Below are 21,641 nucleotides of genomic sequence, written 5' to 3'. Positions count from 1 at the left end.
GTATTGAAATACAATTATTTAATATTTTGGAAAGAATACTATTAACAGACACAAGGAGTAGCTATGGGAATGGTTATGGCCCCAAGCTACATCAAAATAGTTTTGAGACACTGGGTGGATTTATTTTTGTATGACAGTCTCTTTCTGATTTTTCTAAAAAACATATCTATGCTTTACTGATGATGTATTTATAGTTTGGTCATGGACATTTGATTTGTTAAAACAATTGAAGGATTATTTAAATGAGATCACTCTTTTTTTTAATTTAACCAATTATAATAAAACAGGTGTGATCTTTTTGGGCATCCAGTTATATCCCTTCAGAGTGAAAGAATTGTTACTTCACTTGGCCAAAAAAAGTACTAAAGTAATAGCTTATTACATTTTAACAGTATGCATCACATGTACTTAAAGAATATAGTGAAGGGTGAAATGATAAAAATAAGTAGGATGTCACCTCTTAAAGAAACTTTTTTGAGTGAGTTTATATCCCTAAAAAGAAGTTTAAAGAAAGAGGCTATTCCAACTGACTGTTCGATAATACTGAAAAAGAGGTGGTAACACACAGGGAAGATTTACATAACCCAATTACTCAGTATTTGAAAAAATAATGAAAATAGGAAGTAAAGAAGATATTTCCAAGTTCAGTGCAGGTTTAATAGAGACAAACCCTTGACACACCAGCAATAAAAAGGTTATTAGAAATAACCGACATATCTTGGCTTGAGACCCAGAAGATTATAATATAGTGGGAGAAACACCAACATTCATTAATAAAAGGACTAGGAATCTAAGGAACGATTTTAAGGATGGTCAGAAATAATCATAAGTTCTTCAATGCAAGTTAGAAGAACCTTCTCTTGTAATAGGTGCACACAATGTAAGTCCATGTCAAATAGCACCCCCCCCCCATTTTTTGTCTTATACAGATAGAAGCTATTGGGCTCCAAAGTATTGTAACTGTGAGACAAATAGTGTGGTGTATTTATCAGAATACTTCGTATGTTCATATTTTAATGTAGGATGTACACATAGAAAATTAAAATCAAGAGTGTATGAACATTGTTATGCTATAAACAAAGTAAAATAAAAAAATTGCCTTGTACAAACACACGAGAAAGTGTAAGAATTTCAAAAGATTTATTTTTTGTATCATACATGCCATAGAACCTGATATTGGGGAGAAAATGTTTAAAAATTGATTGGATGTAAAAGAATATGAATGGGAAGTGAAATTAGATTTGATGAATCAGGCTGGTTTGAATTATCATATCAATTTTAAATGTTTTGAAAAAAAAAAAAAACAGAAATTGAAAAAGAAAAAATTTTGTATAATTTAAGTTTTTGATAGACAATTACCAAACAACTTTGAGTAACTTTTCAATAGAATTGTATCTTTTTCATGCATTAAAATAAACATGTATTTTATTTTAAATTGTATGCATATCAGTAGATAAGGGAAGTAATTTAATCAGCTATTGCATCACATCTATAAAGAAGATTTATTGATACAGAATGGAATGTAACTAGAGTCTGATGAAGTCAACTTTTTTAGATGAAAGCACTTACACTGGAGTTATCACTTCTATAAATAAAAGTTTCTTCAGTGATCTTCACTGGTGTAGAATGGCACTATTTTTACTTCAAAACCTACCATAAAAGTAGATGTCTGATATGGATTATATCATTCATAGGATATAGCATTCAGGAAGCTTCCAAGGCTTCAGGACACCTTCCACACATCAGAACCATTAAGTGTTTTTGGGCACCAAGCCCTTCAGAACTTTCATCTCAGACAGGCTGAGCCCTCAAAAGACATTGCTAGAAGCAAAAAAATGTCTACACCCTGGAATAAAAATCACATCAAAAAACAAATGGGATGGAGAGCAGGCATGTCTACGACAGCAGTGATCATTTGAGCACCAGCTGTTATGGCAAATTTAATTACACAACTGTACTATGTTCTTCATACTGATCAATGCTGCAGTAACTTAAGTTATATGTGTAAATTGCCATGGCTTAAAACATCCGGAAAGTAGAAGGAGGCTCCATTAAGCCCTGCAGAATGGTCCTGGCAAACCCTGACTAAGAACTGCAGGAGGAATATAACTTGTACTACTTTGTAAAAGTATGTACAGTGGACCAAACAGCTGCTTCTAGAACACCTACAGTATGACCCTTTCTAATAAGCCATAGATGAAGCCAAGGCCCTGGTAGATCATGCCTTGACACCCCCTGGTACAGTTTTGTTGTGGTGGGAATAACAAAAGGTAATAGCTGAGACAATCATTTGGAAGTAGTATATTTTAACACAGGTTGTACCTTACCTTCACAGGAAATTAACAACTAATCAGAAGTTCTGAAAGATTTTTTTCTGTCAAGACAGCATCAGAGCTATCAGTGGATATCCAAGATATGAAGTATCCTCTCAATCTACGTGTGGGGTTCAGGGAAGAAAACAGGGAGATGGATGGGGACTCCTTCTTAATCAGCAGAAGTACCATGGGTATTAGTGGAAAAGCATACAGAATATGTCATTCTCATCAAAGTAAAAGAAGAGGCATCTGTCTTCCAGGCCTTCTTACATGGAGTCCTGGAGCAGCATTTTACCAGCAGATTGTTCAGAGAGGAAGCAAAAAAGATCTACTTGAGGAACTCCCCATAGATAATTCAAATCTTGGAAGACCCCCTAATCTAGTTTACATTCATGAGGGTCTGCCTTACTCCTGTTCGGACTGTCTGCCTCACAGTTTTGCCTCAATGGAACAAAGGAAGCCTTGAGACAGAGAGAGAGAGAGAAAGAAAACTGTAAAAATATATCCCATGTTAACATGGCTTGTTGACATAAGGCTAAGATCTGATTTTCCTTGCTTATGTACCACATCATTGTGACATTATGAAGTGGTTCTGGTGATCAAAGGTTGAGTATCTCATTGTCCCACATACCTTGTACTTTTTTCCCTGTTAACACTGTGAACCAAGCAAACTCCAATATGTCTGTAGTGAAGGGAGAAGGGGAGACCTGGATTTAGGGATACTTGTCTCCACCAAGTGATTTCTGTCCTCACAAATCTCAGAACTGGAATCTGAAAAGTTAATGAGTGCCGTTAATGGGATCAAAGAGACTTCAGATACCACTGTATCTTTCTCATGTTCAGTCTTTTCTGAGGTTTCATGGGAATCACAGATGCTATGAGACCCAGAATCCTAAGGTATTCCCTCGCCATGACAGAGGTCTGAGTGGAAAACTCCTGGAAAAGATCTAAACAGAGATCTATTTTGTCCCGTGAAGAAAATATCTTTGAACCGAGGTGTCTAGCAGATACCCCAGTAACACAATTCTGTGCAATGGAGTCAAAAGACTTTTGAATGTTCTCTTGGAAACCCAGCCTGCATAGGAAAACTCTCAACCAAGTGAGAGATTCCTGACACTTTCAAAAAGACCCTGCAATAATAAGCATCTTTTAATCTAAGGTTACATAAAAGTCAAATGTGGAAATAAGGGTAACAGGTTGTAAAGTGAAAACATTATGAACTTGGGCACTATCACAAATTGGTTTAGAGAAGAAAATCCAGAACTGGTTTCCAGGCATTTTTTTTTCTTTGGCATCAGAAACATTTTGAATAAAAATCTCTTTCCATCTGAGAAGGAGCAACTGATTTACTACCCCCTGAAAAAGCAGGTAGCCAATTTCCATTGTTGTGCTCGAAATAACCTATTACATTTGGTTATAGAGTAGCCTTACCCATCCCATGGTCGATAAATAGAAGTTATGTCCTTACCATAACGTTCCATGTGGAGTGTTCATCTCGCCTTTGTTCTTACATGGGTTCGGAGCCGATCCTCGGCTCCGTGTCGGCCGCTTGCAAGCTCTGCATCGAGAAGAAGCTTGAGACAACCTAATACCCACAATCCCCCTCTGCCTTTACCTCAGATCTAGTTTTCAAGCAAACCAGCAGTCAGAGAGAGAACACATTCATGCCAAAAGCACATAGACACAAAAAAATACTATATCTATCTATATATATATATATATATATATATATGTATATATACATGTATATCATATATACAACAACTGCAATGCAGAAGCAGAATAACCCAGACCAAGCACCAAACTGAACGTTCTTCCTGAGGGTGGGAGGGTGGGGATGTAAGAACAAAGGCGAGATGAACACTCCACATGGAACGTTATGGTAAGGACATAACTTCTATATGTGAGAGTGTTCGATCTCGCCGCTGTTCTTACACATGGGTAGCGTCCCTAGCTCCATGTTCCTGAGGAACTCACGGAAGGACGTTCTTGAGCACAGTGGAACCAAAGGTTGCCCTGTCCCTAGAAACCTTGTCTACCTTGTAATGAGAAATGAATGTATGTGGTTTAGACCAAGTAGCAGCCGCTGAAATAGCGCCTAATGGTAGGCGAGCTGCATGAGCCAGGGATGTAGACACTGATCTTGTAGAATGTCCTTTGGGTTTGACAGATAAAGCTTGATTTGAAGAATCATAAACATAGATAATACAATCAGTTAGCCATTTAGAAAGAGTTCTTTTAGTAACCGCTACACCTTTCCTGCTATCAGCAAAGGCTACAAAAAGTTGATCAGATTTTCTGTGATCTTTTGTTCTATCCAAGTAAAATCTAAGTTGTCTGTGAACATCCAACTTGTGTAACATATACTCCATTTTATTGGAGTGATTCTTGAAAAAGGTGGGTAATTCAATGGATTGATTAATATTATTAATAGAGCAAACTTTGGGAAGAAAAGATGAATTAGTGCGAAGAGATACTCTGTCAGAGTGAAAGATTAAATAAGGATGTTTAATGGAGAGAGCCTGAAGCTCAGATACTCGCCTGGCGGATGTAATGGCTACCAAGAAGAGGGTCTTCCACGACAAATACTTCAATGGACAAGAAGAGGCTGGTTCAAATGGGGTAACATCAATTTAGATAACAAGAGGTTTAGACTCCAAGGGGATGTAGGAGATCTAACTGGTGGTCTAATATGAAAAGACCCTTTTAAAAGGCCTTACAAAGTCTGTGGGCCATAACAGGAGCCCCACATTCTTCCACATGAAAGTTGGAGATGGCAGCCAATTGCACTCTTAAAGTGGCAGGAGAAGCACCTTGGTGGAACAATTCTGTTAAAAACTCCAAGATTTTGTTTAAAGGAGCTATGACAGGATCCAATTGCTGTGTATTTGGTCGTGGAAGCTTTATGAGAAGCCACTAGTATATCCTGAACTGCAGGTGAAAGAAGATCAGACCTGGCTAAGTAGGGAATCGGAGCAGCCAAGCTGCTAGATGGAGGGACAAGAGCGAGGGGTGGGGAGCCCCTGACCAGTGAGTCAGTAGATCTGGCTCTGGGTCCAGGATCCAGGGTCCCCGAATGCGGTGTGTCAGAAGAAAGGGGAACCAAATTTGACGAGGCCAGAAGGGGGCAATGAGGATGATCATCCTTTGCAGGTTGTTGGCTTTCTGCAGAAACTTGGCAATCAGGGGAAAAGGAGGAAAAGCATACAGGAGGCCCGGGGCCAATCGTGAACTAGTGCGTCCCTGGGGACTTCCCCTGGAGGGGGTAATAGGGCAAAATAGCTCCTGCATTTGGCGTTCATTGGAGACGCAAACAGATCGCAGGAAGGCTGGCCCCAGTTGCGAAAAATCATCTTCGCAACTGACTGTTTTAGGGACCACTCGTGCGGCAACAGGATTGCTCTGCTTAGCCTGTCGGCTATGACGTTAGATGACCCCGGGATGTGCGTTGCTATCAGAAAGCGACCCGTGGACTCCACCCATTGCCAGATTCTCATGGCCTCTCTGCATAGCTGATAGGACTTGGTTCCCCCCTGCTTGTTTATGTACCAGACTACAGACACCCAAAACTTTTTTCCCCCAAAGGCTTAAGGGTTTAATAATAGACATTATAAACCTTTTTTTAAAATTTTGCCCAAAAAGAAAAAAAAAAATTATTTTGGGAAAATTCCCCTTAAAAATCAACTGAATCATGGGTGTTTTTAAATTTTTTGTTAAAATAAATTTTTTCAATCACATCCAAGGTACCAAAACCTTTTGTTTCATTTGCAAGTGATTCATTTAGTTTTCCTAAGAAATGCCACGAATCTTTTAAAATAACATTGTTGTCACAAACAAGCTTTTTATCTTCTGGTCAATGTACTTGGCCAAAGGTGCAGTGACCGAACCTTGGCTGACACTATCACTCTCAAAGGTGGGTCACTTTCATCTTTATGCACCTTTGGTATCCCAAATATGGAGGGTATTCTCGGTTTGTCTACATGCAAATATTTAAAAGTACTCATGTCAATAACTCCATCCATTAATAAGACATTTAAAATAACATAAATTAAACTTGTAGGCAATATTAATTTCATTCAAGGATATTCTGGTGTATTTGGTATTATCATTTAATATGTCAAACATTTTGCTCTCATAATTAATGGCATCCATAAGCACAACCCCCCCGCCCTTATCGGGCTTCATAATTCTTATATTCTTGTTCTCACTTAATGATTTCAAAGTTTTCAACTCTGGGTCTGTTAAATTAGACTGCACTTTGTGACAACTCAGAATTTTCCTAAGCTCGTGTTCCAAGCTCAATTCAAAGTTTCTTAGCTGAGGGTGTGTTGGGGGATTAAAGGTGCTCTTACGTCGCAATTCTACATTGTTCATGTTGACACCATTTCCTTTAAAATATAATTCTAAGTTTTTCTTCCTGATAAATAATTTAATATCAATTAAAAGTTTAAAAATATTTGTTTTCTCTCTAGGTATAAAACCAAAACCTTTTGTCAATAGTTCAAAATGACTACTGTTAATTGCTACATCTGTGTAATTAAAATATTAAAATCTTTATAACTGTATTTAAAACCACAGTTTGTAATTATTCCCAGACTGGTCGTCTCCTTTCCTGAGCTCCCCAGTTTCTGGTTTTGTAGTTTTTTGAATTGTAAGTAACAGGTTCCCTGTGCATAAGTCTCTCAGACACCTTAAAGGTGGAAATGCAGCATCATAATCATTCTCTAAAGGCAATTCATTGTCAGAAATGTCATTGTTAGGTTCTCTGAAGTGATTAATGTCATAATTTCTAACATTTCTCACCCAATTCTTAGGCTTCGGGTATTGTTTCTTTTGTTTTGTATTCATTTAAATCTCTCTCAATCTTGTTTAATTTTCTGTTTTTAACCTCCAAACATTTACTTTCTAAATTATTTAATAGTTTATGATATTTGCTTCTCTCTTCGTCCACTGTAAATAGTAAATCGTGAGTAATGTCCTTGTTTATACATTCTACAGTTTCTTGCAACTTCTTTATTTCTACCTCATTGTTTTTAATGATAGCCCTCATTATATCAAAACCACAATTATCAAAAGCCTCTATTAATTCAAAATAAAACTCTGTACCTTCCACAACCTTGTTAGGGTATTTGCATACCCTAAGCCCTTTGGGCACAATTTTCTGTTCTAAACAATACTTTAAATAAGTGTTATCCATTTCTAACATTTTGCATTTGTATAAAAAATAGTCCAAATCATCAAGCTTTTGAGAAAAAGTTCCTTGTAGTTTATCATTGGTGTTGTTTTTGCTAGCAAAATCATAAACAACATTGAATAAGTCACTGAAATGTCTTTTTGTACCTGTAGAGCTTAAACTACCACCAGGGCCAAAACGAACTCCTTCACACATTTTTCTAACATTGTTAGGCTGCTCAGATTGTCCGTGGTCGGTTTCTTCAAGCAAAATCCGAGGGAAACCATCCAGACTGCTGGATCCTGCTCCATTTCGTCTTTCTACATCTCTGGAATCTGAATTTCAGTTTTTTATATTAGAGGTTGTGCCAAAGGACCCCAGGGGCGGTATGTGGGAGACTTTAGTTGAATACAGGGAATTATACTGGCAAGTGGTGTTGGAGGCCAGTAAATTCCCTGGTTTAAATGACATGATCTCACTTGCCCCTGTATTAAAAATGAGATCAGCAAAATTGTGACTTTAATGTGTAATAATCCTCCTTGTCAGTAGAGGGCAGTAACTCAATGCATTTCTATGTACAATGATTGTTTTTACTGGCTGTTTTTTAAAATTTGGATGAGTATATAAAAGCAGTTAACTGAATGTATTAGTGTAATCTGATGAAGTTGTGGGCCAGCATGGTGATTTGATTCAGCGTTATTTTTTCGAGTGAACTGTTCGGCTTAATAAATTTGTTTGCCTACCTAGCAGTGGTTCAGGGTGCTTTGTTTCTGCTTACTGGTTTGTTCTGCATCCTCCGTTTTTTTGGTTACTGAAAACATTATGAACTTGGGCACTATCACAAATTGGTTTAGAGAAGAAAATCCAGAACTGGTTTCCAGGCATTTTTTTTTCTTTGGCATCAGAAACATTTTGAATAAAAATCTCTTTCCATCTGAGAAGGAGCAACTGATTTACTACCCCCTGAAAAAGCAGGTAGCCAATTTCCATTGTTGTGCTCGAAATAACCTATTACATTTGGTTATAGAGTAGCCTTACCCATCCCATGGTCGATAAATAGAAGTTATGTCCTTACCATAACGTTCCATGTGGAGTGTTCATCTCGCCTTTGTTCTTATACATGGGTTCGGAGCCGATCCTCGGCTCCGTGTCGGCCGCTTGCAAGCTCTGCATCGAGAAGAAGCTTGAGACAACCTAATACCCACAATCCCCCTCTGCCTTTACCTCAGATCTAGTTTTCAAGCAAACCAGCAGTCAGAGAGAGAACACATTCATGCCAAAAGCACATAGACACAAAAAAATACTATATCTATATATATATATATATATATATATATATATGTATATATACATGTATATCATATATACAACAACTGCAATGCAGAAGCAGAATAACCCAGACCAAGCACCAAACTGAACGTTCTTCCTGAGGGTGGGAGGGTGGGGATGTAAGAACAAAGGCGAGATGAACACTCCACATGGAACGTTATGGTAAGGACATAACTTCTATATGTGAGAGTGTTCGATCTCGCCGTTTGTTCTTACACATGGGTAGCGTCCCTAGCTCCATGTTCCTGAGGAACTCACGGAAGGACGTTCTTGAGCACAGTGGAACCAAAGGTTGCCCTGTCCCTAGAAACCTTGTCTACCTTGTAATGAGAAATGAATGTATGTGGTTTAGACCAAGTAGCAGCCGCACAAATAGCGTCTAATGGTAGGCGAGCTGCATGAGCCAGGGATGTAGACACTGATCTTGTAGAATGTCCTTTGGGTTTGACAGATAAAGCTTGATTTGAAGAATCATAAACATAGATAATACAATCAGTTAGCCATTTAGAAAGAGTTCTTTTAGTAACCGCTACACCTTTCCTGCTATCAGCAAAGGCTACAAAAAGTTGATCAGATTTTCTGTGATCTTTTGTTCTATCCAAGTAAAATCTAAGTTGTCTGTGAACATCCAACTTGTGTAACATATACTCCATTTTATTGGAGTGATTCTTGAAAAAGGTGGGTAATTCAATGGATTGATTAATATTATTAATAGAGCAAACTTTGGGAAGAAAAGATGAATTAGTGCGAAGAGATACTCTGTCAGAGTGAAAGATTAAATAAGGATGTTTAATGGAGAGAGCCTGAAGCTCAGATACTCGCCTGGCGGATGTAATGGCTACCAAGAAGAGGGTCTTCCACGACAAATACTTCAATGGACAAGAAGAGGCTGGTTCAAATGGGGGTAACATCAATTTAGATAACAAGAGGTTTAGACTCCAAGGGGATGTAGGAGATCTAACTGGTGGTCTAATATGAAAAGACCCTTTTAAAAAGGCCTTACAAAGTCTGTGGGCCATAACAGGAGCCCCACATTCTTCCACATGAAAGTTGGAGATGGCAGCCAATTGCACTCTTAAAGTGGCAGGAGAAGCACCTTGGTGGAACAATTCTGTTAAAAACTCCAAGATTTTGTTTAAAGGAGCTATGACAGGATCCAATTGCTGTGTATTTGGTCGTGGAAGCTTTATGAGAAGCCACTAGTATATCCTGAACTGCAGGTGAAAGAAGATCAGACCTGGCTAAGTAGGGAATCGGAGCAGCCAAGCTGCTAGATGGAGGGACAAGAGCGAGGGGTGGGGAGCCCCTGACGAGTGAGTCAGTAGATCTGGCTCTGGGTCCAGGATCCAGGGTCCCCGAATGCGGTGTGTCAGAAGAAAGGGGAACCAAATTTGATGAGGCCAGAAGGGGGCAATGAGGATGATCATCCTTTGCAGGTTGTTGGCTTTCTGCAGAAACTTGGCAATCAGGGGAAAAGGAGGAAAACCATACAGGAGGCCCGGGGGCCAATCGTGAACTAGTGCGTCCCTGGGGACTTCCCCTGGAGGGGGTAATAGGGCAAAATAGCTCCTGCATTTGGCGTTCATTGGAGACGCAAACAGATCGCAGGAAGGCTGGCCCCAGTTGCGAAAAATCATCTTCGCAACTGACTGTTTTAGGGACCACGCGTGCGGCAACAGGATTGCTCTGCTTAGCCTGTCGGCTATGACGTTAGATGACCCCGGGATGTGCGTTGCTATCAGAAAGCGACCCGTGGACTCCACCCATTGCCAGAGTCTCATGGCCTCTCTGCATAGCTGATAGGACTTGGTTCCCCCCTGCTTGTTTATGTTCCAGACTACGGACATGTTGTCCGTCTGAACTGCAATAGTCCCTAGAGGAAGAAGGGGAGCAAAGTGCTGCAACGCTAGAAACACTGCCCTCAACTCCAGAACATTGATGTGCAGATTGTACTCTAAATTGGTCCATTCGCCTTGGACTGTCTGTCCCTGAAAGATGCCCCCCCACCCTATCAGGGAAGCATCCGTGGTCACCGTAGCTGTCGGAGTGGGTAGCACAAATGGTCTTCCTCTGGAAAGGTTGCAAGTCTGAAGCCACCAGGCTAGGTGCGACTTGCATGTGTTTGTAATCAGAATTTCGTGTGTCAGAGGTAGCTGTTGGAACGACCATTGTGCAAACAGTAGCCATTGTAGAACTCTCATGTGCAGTCTTCCCAGTGGTATCTCAATGAGAGAAGCTGCCATGAGGCCCAAAACCTTTAGTACCAGTTTTGCTGGGGATTTTCTGGATGACAGAAGAAGAGATATGTGGGTTTGAAGTGAAGCTATTCTTTCTGGAGGAAGCCTTAGAATTAACTGATGCGTATCTAATTCCGCTCCTATGAATAAGATACGCTGTGATGGCTGTAGTAAGGATTTTTCAAAATTTACGGAAATTCCGAGGTGAACACACAATTGTAGAGTGTAATCCCTGGCCTGTATCAGTTGACGCTGGGTGGTGGCAGAAAGGAGCCAGTCGTCCAGATACGGAAACACCTGGAATCCTAGGCGTCTCAGGTGAGACGCTACCACTGCCATGCATTTGGTGAAGACCCTGGGGGCTGAGGTCAGACCAAAGGGCAGGGCTCGAAACTGAAAGTGACTGGCTCCCAGCCGGAAGCGCAAATGATCTCTGGACGCCCTGGCCATTTTGATGTGGTAGTATGCGTCCTTCAGATCTATTGAGCACATCCAGTCGTCCTTCTGTAAAAACGGAAGAATCGATTGAAGCGTGACCATTCGGAACTTTTCTTTCTTGACGAAGGTATTGAGGTTGCTTAGGTCCAGAATGGGCCTCCAGTCCCCTGTCTTCTTTGGAACTAAAAAGAACCTTGAGTAAGTTCCGAATCCTCTTTGGTCCGCTGGGACTGGTTGAATGACTCTTTTTTCTAGCAGCTTTGAAATTTCTATAGCTGCTGGTTCTCGCAGATGGGGCGGCACATCTGGGAGTCTTCTCTTTGGAATGGGATTGGATAGGAATGGTATTCTGTAACCTCTGGTAACAACGCTTTTTACCCAGTTGTCTGAAGTAATGTTTTGCCAGGCCTGAGGGTATAAAGCTAAGCGACCCCCGACTGCCTCCAGAGCAGGACAGTCGGGCCTCCTCTCAGGAGTGCTGGAAAGGTTTTCCAGGGGGTATATCCCTGTCACCTTGATTTTGCGGACCCCCTCTGCCGCCAGGGCGGCGTCTTCCACCTCTGCCTCCTCCTCTGCCTCTAGAGGGGGCATCACCCTGTGTGCCAGGGAAAGAACCTTGGGGTTTTCGAAACCACATTTTCCCACCGCGTTGCCCTTTGGGGTACGGTCTGGATGGGGTGGAAAAATGGACTCCGACAGCAGACAGAGTCTTTCCCTTCTGCTCACACCGGGTAAGGGTCTCCTTTACTTTGGGGCCAAAGAGAGTGGCACCGTCAAATGGGGCGTTAGTAAAGGAAGACTTGAAGGCTTCCGCAAATGAACATAAGCGCATCCAGGATTGTCTACGAAGAGCAATTGCTGAAGCTGCTGCCCTACTCGAACCTTCGGCTGCGTAAGAGATCAGCCTCATGGACGAGTTTACAATGGATGCAAGGGTATTAAGTTGTGCTGTCACCTTCTCTGAGACAGCAGCATCTGTAGTACCCTGGAGGGTATCTCCCAACTCTTTGACTAGATCCCTCTGTAGCCTTGTGAAGTGGGTCAAATAGTTCAGGGATCGCATAGAAAAAGCCGCTGAACTAAAAATGCGCTTCCCATATCTGTCCATAGTCCTAGAGTCTTTGTTAGGGGGATGGACAGATGAGGAAGATTCCGACATCTCCTTTTTCGTGGCCGCTGCCACCACCATAGCGTCCACTGGAACTCCTTTTGTCAAATAAGCCTTGTCCTGGGGTGCAGTGATGTACTTATTAGGTTTCCTAGGGACTGGCTCCACCGTGTCAGGAGCCTCCCACGCCCTTCGAGCAATCAGCTCCATAAATTCATCGAAGGGCAGAGTGACCCAGGAGGAGGAAGGGCGAGCACCAAATGCCTTCAGCAAGACTGACTCATCCTCAGAAGGGGGAAGGGACTGCCAGTCACCTCTCTGCTTTAAGATCTCCAAGATATCAGAAAAGGAGACATCTTCTGAAGGTGACTTTGGGGACCCTTCTGACTCATCCAAGTCAGTATCGGATGTTAAAGATTCTTGTGGAGAATCTAAGTGTCTCCTCTTACACAATCTTTTCCTAGGGACTTCTTCGGGGGGAGCATCCGAAGAAGCCTCAGAGGAAGAGGGGGCACCCTCCAGGGGTGGCTGAGACACAGGTGCTCGACGCTTAGCTGTAGCCGTGGGTGCAGAGGAGGATAACGGACCTTTATGGGGAGGAGAAGCTGTATCTGCTGATGTGGTTGTCTGGGTAGACAACACCTTCCTCATGAGATCGAAAGCCCCCGGGCCCCGAGTCGAGGTATCTCCCGGTTCTGAAGAAATGGGAAGAATCCCCGAAACAGGCACCGAAGGCATCGACTCCGAGGACGGAACCGAGTCGATCCGAGCCGAGGCCCCGAGAGGGAGAGTCGGAACCGAGACATCGGTCCGACTCTCGGTCCCGGAACCCAGGATGGATCTTCGGCTCCGAGACTCCGGTACCGGATCAGACGGAGTCGAGGTGAACGGAGTCGACCGAGAAAAGGACGGTTCTGGCACCGAGGGCTCCACAATCAGCAGCTCAGCCTCTTCTGGCTCCGAAGACTGGACAGGTCTCGGAGGAGGAACAGATGGAGACAGTGGAAAGCCTTCAAGTCTCGACACCAATTGAGAGGAGACCGAGATGAGCTTAGATAAGGCCGTATTCTCCATTAACTTCTGCACCACATGGTCTACATCAGTATCAGAGAGGGGCCTGGAAGAACGGGTCGAAGAAATCGAAGACGGAGCCGACCTCAACAGTGTCGGGGGAGGGAGCTCCATCACTGGTTCCAAGACTCGAGGCTCGGAAACTGACAACAGTTGAACACTTGGCCCCGAAGTCTGTGGAACCGGTGATCTAACTTTAGCTGAAGAGCTCGGAGCCGATGACCTGGGCTCCGACGTCTTCGATTCCTTCGAGGATTTGGATGCCTGGTCTGAAGCATCCAGAGCCTCTTGAAAGGTAGGTTTTAACAAACCTCTATCCATGAGTTTCCTGCGCCTATCTGTCATGACCCTCCCACTGAAAGAATGACAAATAGAGCAGTCTTCTTGCAGATGGAGAGGGCCAAGACAGTAGACGCAGGAACTATGATTGTCAGTAACTGACATTTTTTGCCCACACTGGCAACGCTTAAACCCTGATTTAGCCTTTTCAGACATCTCACACTAAATATTTTTGGAAACTGAAAAGTCAAGTCCAGTAAAGAAGTCAAGTCCGGTGAAATTGTCGAATCCAGTAATGAAGTCAATCCGGTAGTCAAATCCAAGTAAAGGGTGGTAGGCCCCGAGGATAACTCTAATAAGTTTAAAATAAACTTAACGGAACCGAGAATCCCTCAACCTTACCACACACACACACTATGTCACTAATAAACTTTATATAATAAAATTTCTAAGAAAAAAATACAAGAATAAATTCTTAATCTTATCTTAGGTGCTCGAGCTCGACCCAGTGATGCGAATGCTGCAGCGGCAAACTAGATCTGAGGTAAAGGCAGAGGGGGATTGTGGGTATTAGGTTGTCTCGAGCTTCTTCTCGATGCAGAGCTTGCAAGCGGCCGACACGGAGCCGAGGATCGGCTCCGAACCCATGTGTAAGAACAAACGGCGAGATCGAACACTCTCACATTTATATATTACCCCACTGAGAACAAATGTGGTCATGCCATAGATAATCTTGACATAGCCCATGCATGGGATACCTCATTTAGGAGCTCTCTATTTCCATTAGTAGTACAGGGAACAGGCCTGGAGTAAATTATCTATTTGCCATCCATAGATCTAAGTTGTGCTTGAATATGGACAGGAATGAACTTTGTTTTATGTGGATGAGGAATCTGTTCCACAGCAGCAGTACCTTCTGTGAGATATACCTGTCCCTCAAAACTGTTCTGTTGTAGTAGGATACAGAGTAGAGTGACAGAGCTTTGAGTCAGTCCATGTAGGACATGTTGTTTAGGCCTTGTATCCTTTTAGTAAGGTAAAGATGTGGAATAATTACCTGGAAAGGAGGGGTTTCTTCCTACTGCCATCTGTAACCCTGCTGAATCAGTCTCAGAATACATTTGTCTGAAATAATCTGTTGGCAAAGAGAGAATTTGAGATCTGACTTTCTGGAAAGGATAAGGGACTGCTAGGGTGGAGGAGGGAAACAAAACCCTTATATAGTCATTCTAGTTTGACTGCCCTTGTTTGGGGGGGTCTTGCTTTCTTTTTGGAACCTTCAGGCCATGTTTTTTTAAACATCTGCTAGCCAGCATTTTGCTGAAAATTTTGTTTCTTGCAAAAACTTGACAAGGGAGCAGAATATCCTTAGGAAAGTATACAGAAAGATGGTTGAAAAATCTGAGAGATTCCCTGTATCAGCTTACCCATCTCATTACATTTTTAATAACTTCTGCATTAGTGGGACCAAAAACTAAATTTCTATCAAAGATTAATTAAAAAAAAAACTCATTTTCACATTCTCTGCGAGGTTCTGATAATGCAGCCTGGCAAGCCTCAACACAGTACTAGTGACAACAAACTTTGATGTACTATCTACAGAATAAAAAAAAAGTAGTTATGTAAAATATTAGCATAACAGTAGATGTCATTCACTTCACTGTTGTAGTATTTTTGACTATAGGAATCTCCCGCCTATGGCAGTCTGACGTTTGGCCAGTATACCAAAGCCTTATGATCTGATATGCACCGTACATTGAGCATATGCTCAGAATACAGGACATAGGGCATAAAAGTGACGTACGGACACAGTTACCAAGAAATTAATTGCCATAGTAGAGAACAGTCTCTATAGGACAAAGGAATCCATTCACATCCAGAAGGAGAAAATGTAGAAGAAAAAATGGAGACCCTCAGCCAGAAAGGAATCCAAAACAAAAACCATAACAAACAAGAGGGGTTTGGGGACTGAATGCTGTAACTTTGAAGATAATGACATTGCTGTTATGGTAAGATTTTACACAACTGTACTATATCCTTCTGCATCACTGCTGCAGTATTCTTGACTACATGGAAAGTAAAAAAGCTCAAGAAACAGAATGGGAGGTGGAAGGCTGAGAAGAGCCTTTAACAAACCCATACAAAATGTCTCTAACAAAACCTGCTGTGGCCCTAGAAGCCATATTCAACTTACAATGCTTAGTAAAGGTATGCACTGAAGACCAGTAGCAGCTTCAATGATGGAATTTGTGTCCAGCTCATTGCAGAAAGCACCAGAAGAGGCAACAGCCCTACTGGAATGGGCTCTAACAGAAGTACACAAAGATTTGCCATGAAAAGAATAACAAAAGGAAATGGCCTTAGATATTCATGAGGAGATGGTTTGCTTAGAAACAACCAAATCCAATGTTCTGGGATGATTAGAAACAGAAAGCTGGTCAAAGTTACAAATGGTCTTAGTTTTATCCTAATAATACCCGAGTCTTGTCTATGCAAATCCAAGGTATGAAAGACCTTTTCACTAGCACAGTGAGGAGAAGGGAAAAAGGGAGGGAGTTGTACTGAGTCAAAGAGAACTCATGTACTACCTTGGGCACAAAAGGAGGATGAGTACAAAAGAACACCCTGTCCCTGTGAGAAAACAAAAAGGAGGAATGGCCATAGGGGCATGAAACTCAGAAACCCTCCGAGCAGAAGTAAGAGACAGTCTTCCAAATACAATATTGCAAAGAAACAGAATCTGCAGGCTCAAAAGGAGCCTGAGTCAATTTTTTCAAAACATAACTAAAGTCCCAAGCTGCAGGACACCTTTAAGAAATTGTTTGACCTCAAAATAAGAAGCCAAGGGAGGATTCAAGGGGAGACAAGCAGAAATGGGTGACAGATGAGCCTTCACAGAAGAATAGGCTAAGCCATACTGGATCAACTCACACAAATAGGTGAGGACAAAAGGGACCCCCACTGAAAAAGGGTCCTGGTTCCGAGCATGGCACCAGACAGAAAATCTTTTCCATTTGGACATATAAGATTTTTCTACTTGAGGGTTTCCTTATCTCCTGTAAAACCCTGAGAACATCCTCAGAAAATAGGTGCCTAAAAGGGTTCAAACCATATTACTCACAGTATCAATAGAAGAGTGGACAAATGAGGATGGATGAGAGACTTATTTTCCTGTGTAAGTAGGTCCAACCAGTGAGGTAATTTGTGGTGACTGCCCCTGGCCAGAATGCATTAAGATGGGGAATCAGTGCTGTCTTGGCCAATAGGTAGTCACCAGCATATTTTTGGGTAGTCCAGCAGAATCTTCTGCAGGACTCTTGGAAGTAGAGGATGAGGAGGGAAAGCATAAACATAAATTCCTGTCAAAGGAAAAGAAAGGCTACCTGTCTTCCACACCAGATGGCATGGCACACAGCAACAGAAGAGAGGGAGCTGCCTATTCAGAGGGGAGGCAAAAAGATCTACCTCAGGAATACCTCACTGACTGACAATGTCCAGAAGCATGTCTCTGAAAAGCATCCATTCATGACCCTGTGCTTTGTACCTGCTCAAAGACAGTGCCACTAGACTGTGCTCTGAAGGAATGTATACTGACTGCCTAAGAGTTAACTGATAACTAAGAGCTACATCACAAGCCTGAAAAGCCGTCCTGAAGAAAAGGTAAGATTTTGTGCCTCCCTACTTGTTAACATACCACATCACTATAGTGTTGTCTGTGTACACCTTCAAGGGCCTGGAGAGAACATGGGGTGAAAAGCTTGAAGGGACATAATCTCATCTCTTTGATGTTGATTTGGTCTGATGTCTGATGAGGGAGGCAAAGACACCCTGAACACTCAGGTGACCATATGAAGGTCCCACCCCATGTCTGAGGCATTGGTGAATGGTTCTTGAGAAGGGAATGCAGGCTGAAAGGGCAGGCCTGGGTTGCCAGCAAACAGTTGAATCCACCACTCAAATTCCTTTTTTAGACAAGGAAGGAGAGGTACACTGAAATCCAGAGGGTGTCAATGCTGCAGCCAAACCAACTTGAGGTACCACTGAAGCTTCTGCATATGCAATCTTGGCAATAGGAAGCATTGAAATTGAACAGGCCATGAATCTCAGGACCAGAAGAAACTCTCTGGCTGGAATGGCAGTCAGTGGAAGAAAAGGCTGAAAGAAGGCTGTGACACACATTTAGAGGTGGAAGAGCATCCAAAATTGGCACTGAATCCTGCATACCAGATACATATGATCCCGAGAGGGAGTCAGGACAGAATTGTGGAAGTTGATAGTTAGAAGAAGAGAGCTAGTAAACTCCAGGTCCAGTAACAGGTGGCTGGCAGAAGGTGACTGAAGCAACAGGTTGTCTAGATAAGAAAAAATCTGAATGCCTTAGAGCCTGCAGAAAGCAATCACAAGAGCTAGGCATTTTGTGAATACCCTTGGGCAGCAGACAGGCCAAAGGGCAAAACAGAAAACTGAAAATGAGAGGAAGAAACATAGAAATGTAAAAACTTCCTGAAGAGAGGGTGAATAGGGGTAATATTAGAGGAAACTGGGCTTGAAGAGTAAGCATCCAAAAAGAGGGGACCTTGAGAAATGTGTTGAACAGGGAGAGGATCCAGAATAGGTTTCAAAATGCCCTCCTTTTGAGAAACTGGGAACATTCTGGAATAAAATCCTTTCCACTTGGGAAAAGGGAACAGGTTGAATGGTTCCTTGGTTCATCAGGGACCCTAGGACCTCTAGGAAATGAGGCAGTTGCTCTAGAAGAGGTTGAGAAATCCCTGAAAAAAGGAGGGAGAGACGTCCATACCATGAAGTAACCCTGATGGAAGACAGAAAGAACCCAAGAGTCTGAAGTGACAAGAAGCCAATTTGGAAGACAAATGGAAAGCCAAAGGGACAAAGGATCCTGATCTAAGTGTGTGTGTGTGTGTGTGTGTGTGTGTGTGTGTGTGTGTGTGTGTGTGGTGGGGGATTGTCAAAGAGAATCAGGCTTATCAGATAAAGGAGGCTTCTGGTCCACAGAAATCTGAGAAGTCTTACCAGAGGAAGCACTCCTACCACCCTTCCTGCCCTTAGATGCCTGGTGAGGCTGCCTGCTGTTTAAAGGCAGACCTGGAAGGATAATTCCTCTGAAACTTAAGGATAGGACTGAGAAAGATATATTTAAAGTCCTGCAAGGCTTTGCCTTTCTCTTGAAGAAACTTAAAACAGGTCAGCAGCAGTCCCAACAATATGTTTATTACCCAAAGAAACATACAACAACTTGGCATTAATGTCTTCAGGCAAAGACTGGAGATGAAGCTAAGAATAACACCTTATGACAGACCCAAAAGCTGCAGCACTGTAAGAGGCATCAGCAGCATCACAGCTATGAACCAAACAAAGGGAGACGAAAAACCAGTGAAAAATGCTTTGTTCCAACACCATCAGTTTAATTTAAGTGCTTTTATCCATTAGGACATCATCAGAACTGAAAACATAACCCCAAAAAAATTTAAATAGCAATAAAACCAATCACATGACTCATTATTACAATTTTAAATTTAAAAAGATAAAAGCATAATAAAAAATATATATGTAAAAAATGTATATTACATATGTATGTATATTAATTTTTTGTATTGATAAAATATTAAAATACTGAAAAAATTAACATTCCAAACTTTTGAGATGCAAAATAGGTGAAATGAAGCATGTGTCGTATTGGAAGTGTCACAGCTACACTCAAAACACAAAATCCACCAAGGCAGCTCAGAAGAGGGTAATTCACCAGCAATCAGAATATTAGTGTAAAAAACTTTTATTCACTTTCATCTAAACTGACTTCATCAGAACAACCGAAAAGAAAATGCAGCCATGTTTATATACATAAAATGAAATGAATAAACCATCAAATAACCAATTAAGATTCTCATTTACTAATTGTATAAACCAAGTACAAATACTAATGTTACACACAAAAATGTAAAAGCTTTACCCTAAGCTAATACTTTCCTACTTCTGTATCTTTAATCTTTGATTTTTTAAAAAACATTTTATATTAATGGGTGTCAGCCACAGTGGTGCAGCAGTTAGCATTGTCGCCTCACAGCAAGAGATTCTCCAGTTTCTCAATTCTTGGCTGGAGCGCCTTCTGTGTGGAGTCTGCATGGCCTCCCTGCAGTCGAGTGAACTTTAAAAGAGATGCAGGTAGGTGTGTGTGTGTGTGTGTGTGTGTGTGTGTGTGTGTGTGTGTGTGTGTGTGTGTCTTCTGTGAAGGTTGAGTGCCGGGCTGGAAACTCGGCACCATAAAAATCCACTGCCAATCAATAGTGGACTGGTGTTCTGCTGTGGTGACCCCTAACCTGGAAAAGCCATGTTAAAGTTAGGGTATTATTAGTAAATTCATTATAGTACATTTAGGTAGAATAATGCCTGAAATATGGAGACAGACATGTATGCATTCAGTTTCAGAGAAAGACAGTTTATTACAAAGGAAAGTTAAGCGTAAAGTGTAAATAAAATACAGAAATATTGAATGCCCTTTTCTCAAGGGAAAGATACAATCTTGCCAGCTACAGAATGTTCCTTAATGGAATGTTAGATTAAGACCAGGCCTGGAAACCAAGGATAAGAGGGCATGTAAAGCATTACAGGGTTTTGGTATTATTAAAATATACTTCAGATACAGTTAGGGAAGTTAGTCAGTTAGTTCGTTCGACCTGTCATTACAGAGAAGATTAAGCTACAATACAGTCTCTCAAACCTGAGTACAGAAGACAGGTCAAATAAAGACTATTTTAGTTTACATTGTTCAGGATAATCAAAATATGATGTGCCCTAACTTTGTATATTGTTTATCAGCACTGGTAATGAAGACAGTATTCGGATATTGTGAACATCTAATAAAACCTTATTAAATGAACTACAGTGTTTGGAGACTTCATTCTGAAAAGTACACAGGACTTGGGCCATAAAGGAGAGACTGGCACCTGTTCAGCATGAGTTTGGGTAATTAAAAGATAAAGACTTTCGTTTCAGTCTCATTTCAGTTGTTTCCAGTTAATTCCAGTACAATACAGTCTTATCAGTTCTTACAAAGGTGAGCCAGTCAGGAGCTAAACCTAGAAACTTCTGATCCACCTTTAGACTACATGTGTTCTACAAAAAATCTACAGAATAGCAGTATTTTGTTCAACTACATGTGTTCTACAGACTACAAAAATAAGTGTTTTCATTCCAGTGCAACACTCCATGTTTTGTTCAAGTATGTGTGTTCTACAGAGTGAGTATTCCAAGCAGCCTTATCAACATCACTTCAGAACAGAGAACAGAAAACAGAAAGAGCTGCAGTAACTTTTTCAAGTACAGTTTTTAGTGCAGCAGCCAGCTTAACTTCAAGGTTTCATTTACAGTTTATAGTGACAGCAAATGTTTCATAACAGACTTTTCAACAGCATATTGGTATTTTTCAATAAAATAGAGACTGTGAACTCTATGCATAATAAGCCATAAATGATGGCATTGCAGTTTCTCATTACATAGCAGACTTTCAGTGACAGCACTACTTCATGCAGAAAATGGACACAGCTAATGACCTCTACATGCAGTCATTACAGCCGTTAAACACAGTGCACAGCACCAGTGTTTACTTCAGAAAAAGCCTCAAAGAACTTCGGCAGACCAGCACTAAATCAACAATTTTCAGCAGTGTTGCT

Source organism: Protopterus annectens, chromosome 3.part0, assembly GCF_019279795.1.
Source record: "Protopterus annectens isolate FY-2018-M chromosome 3.part0, PAN1.0, whole genome shotgun sequence".
NCBI lineage: Eukaryota > Metazoa > Chordata > Ceratodontiformes > Protopteridae > Protopterus > Protopterus annectens.
The sequence above is the reverse complement of the archived record's forward strand: the minus strand, read 5'-3'. Positions refer to the sequence as shown.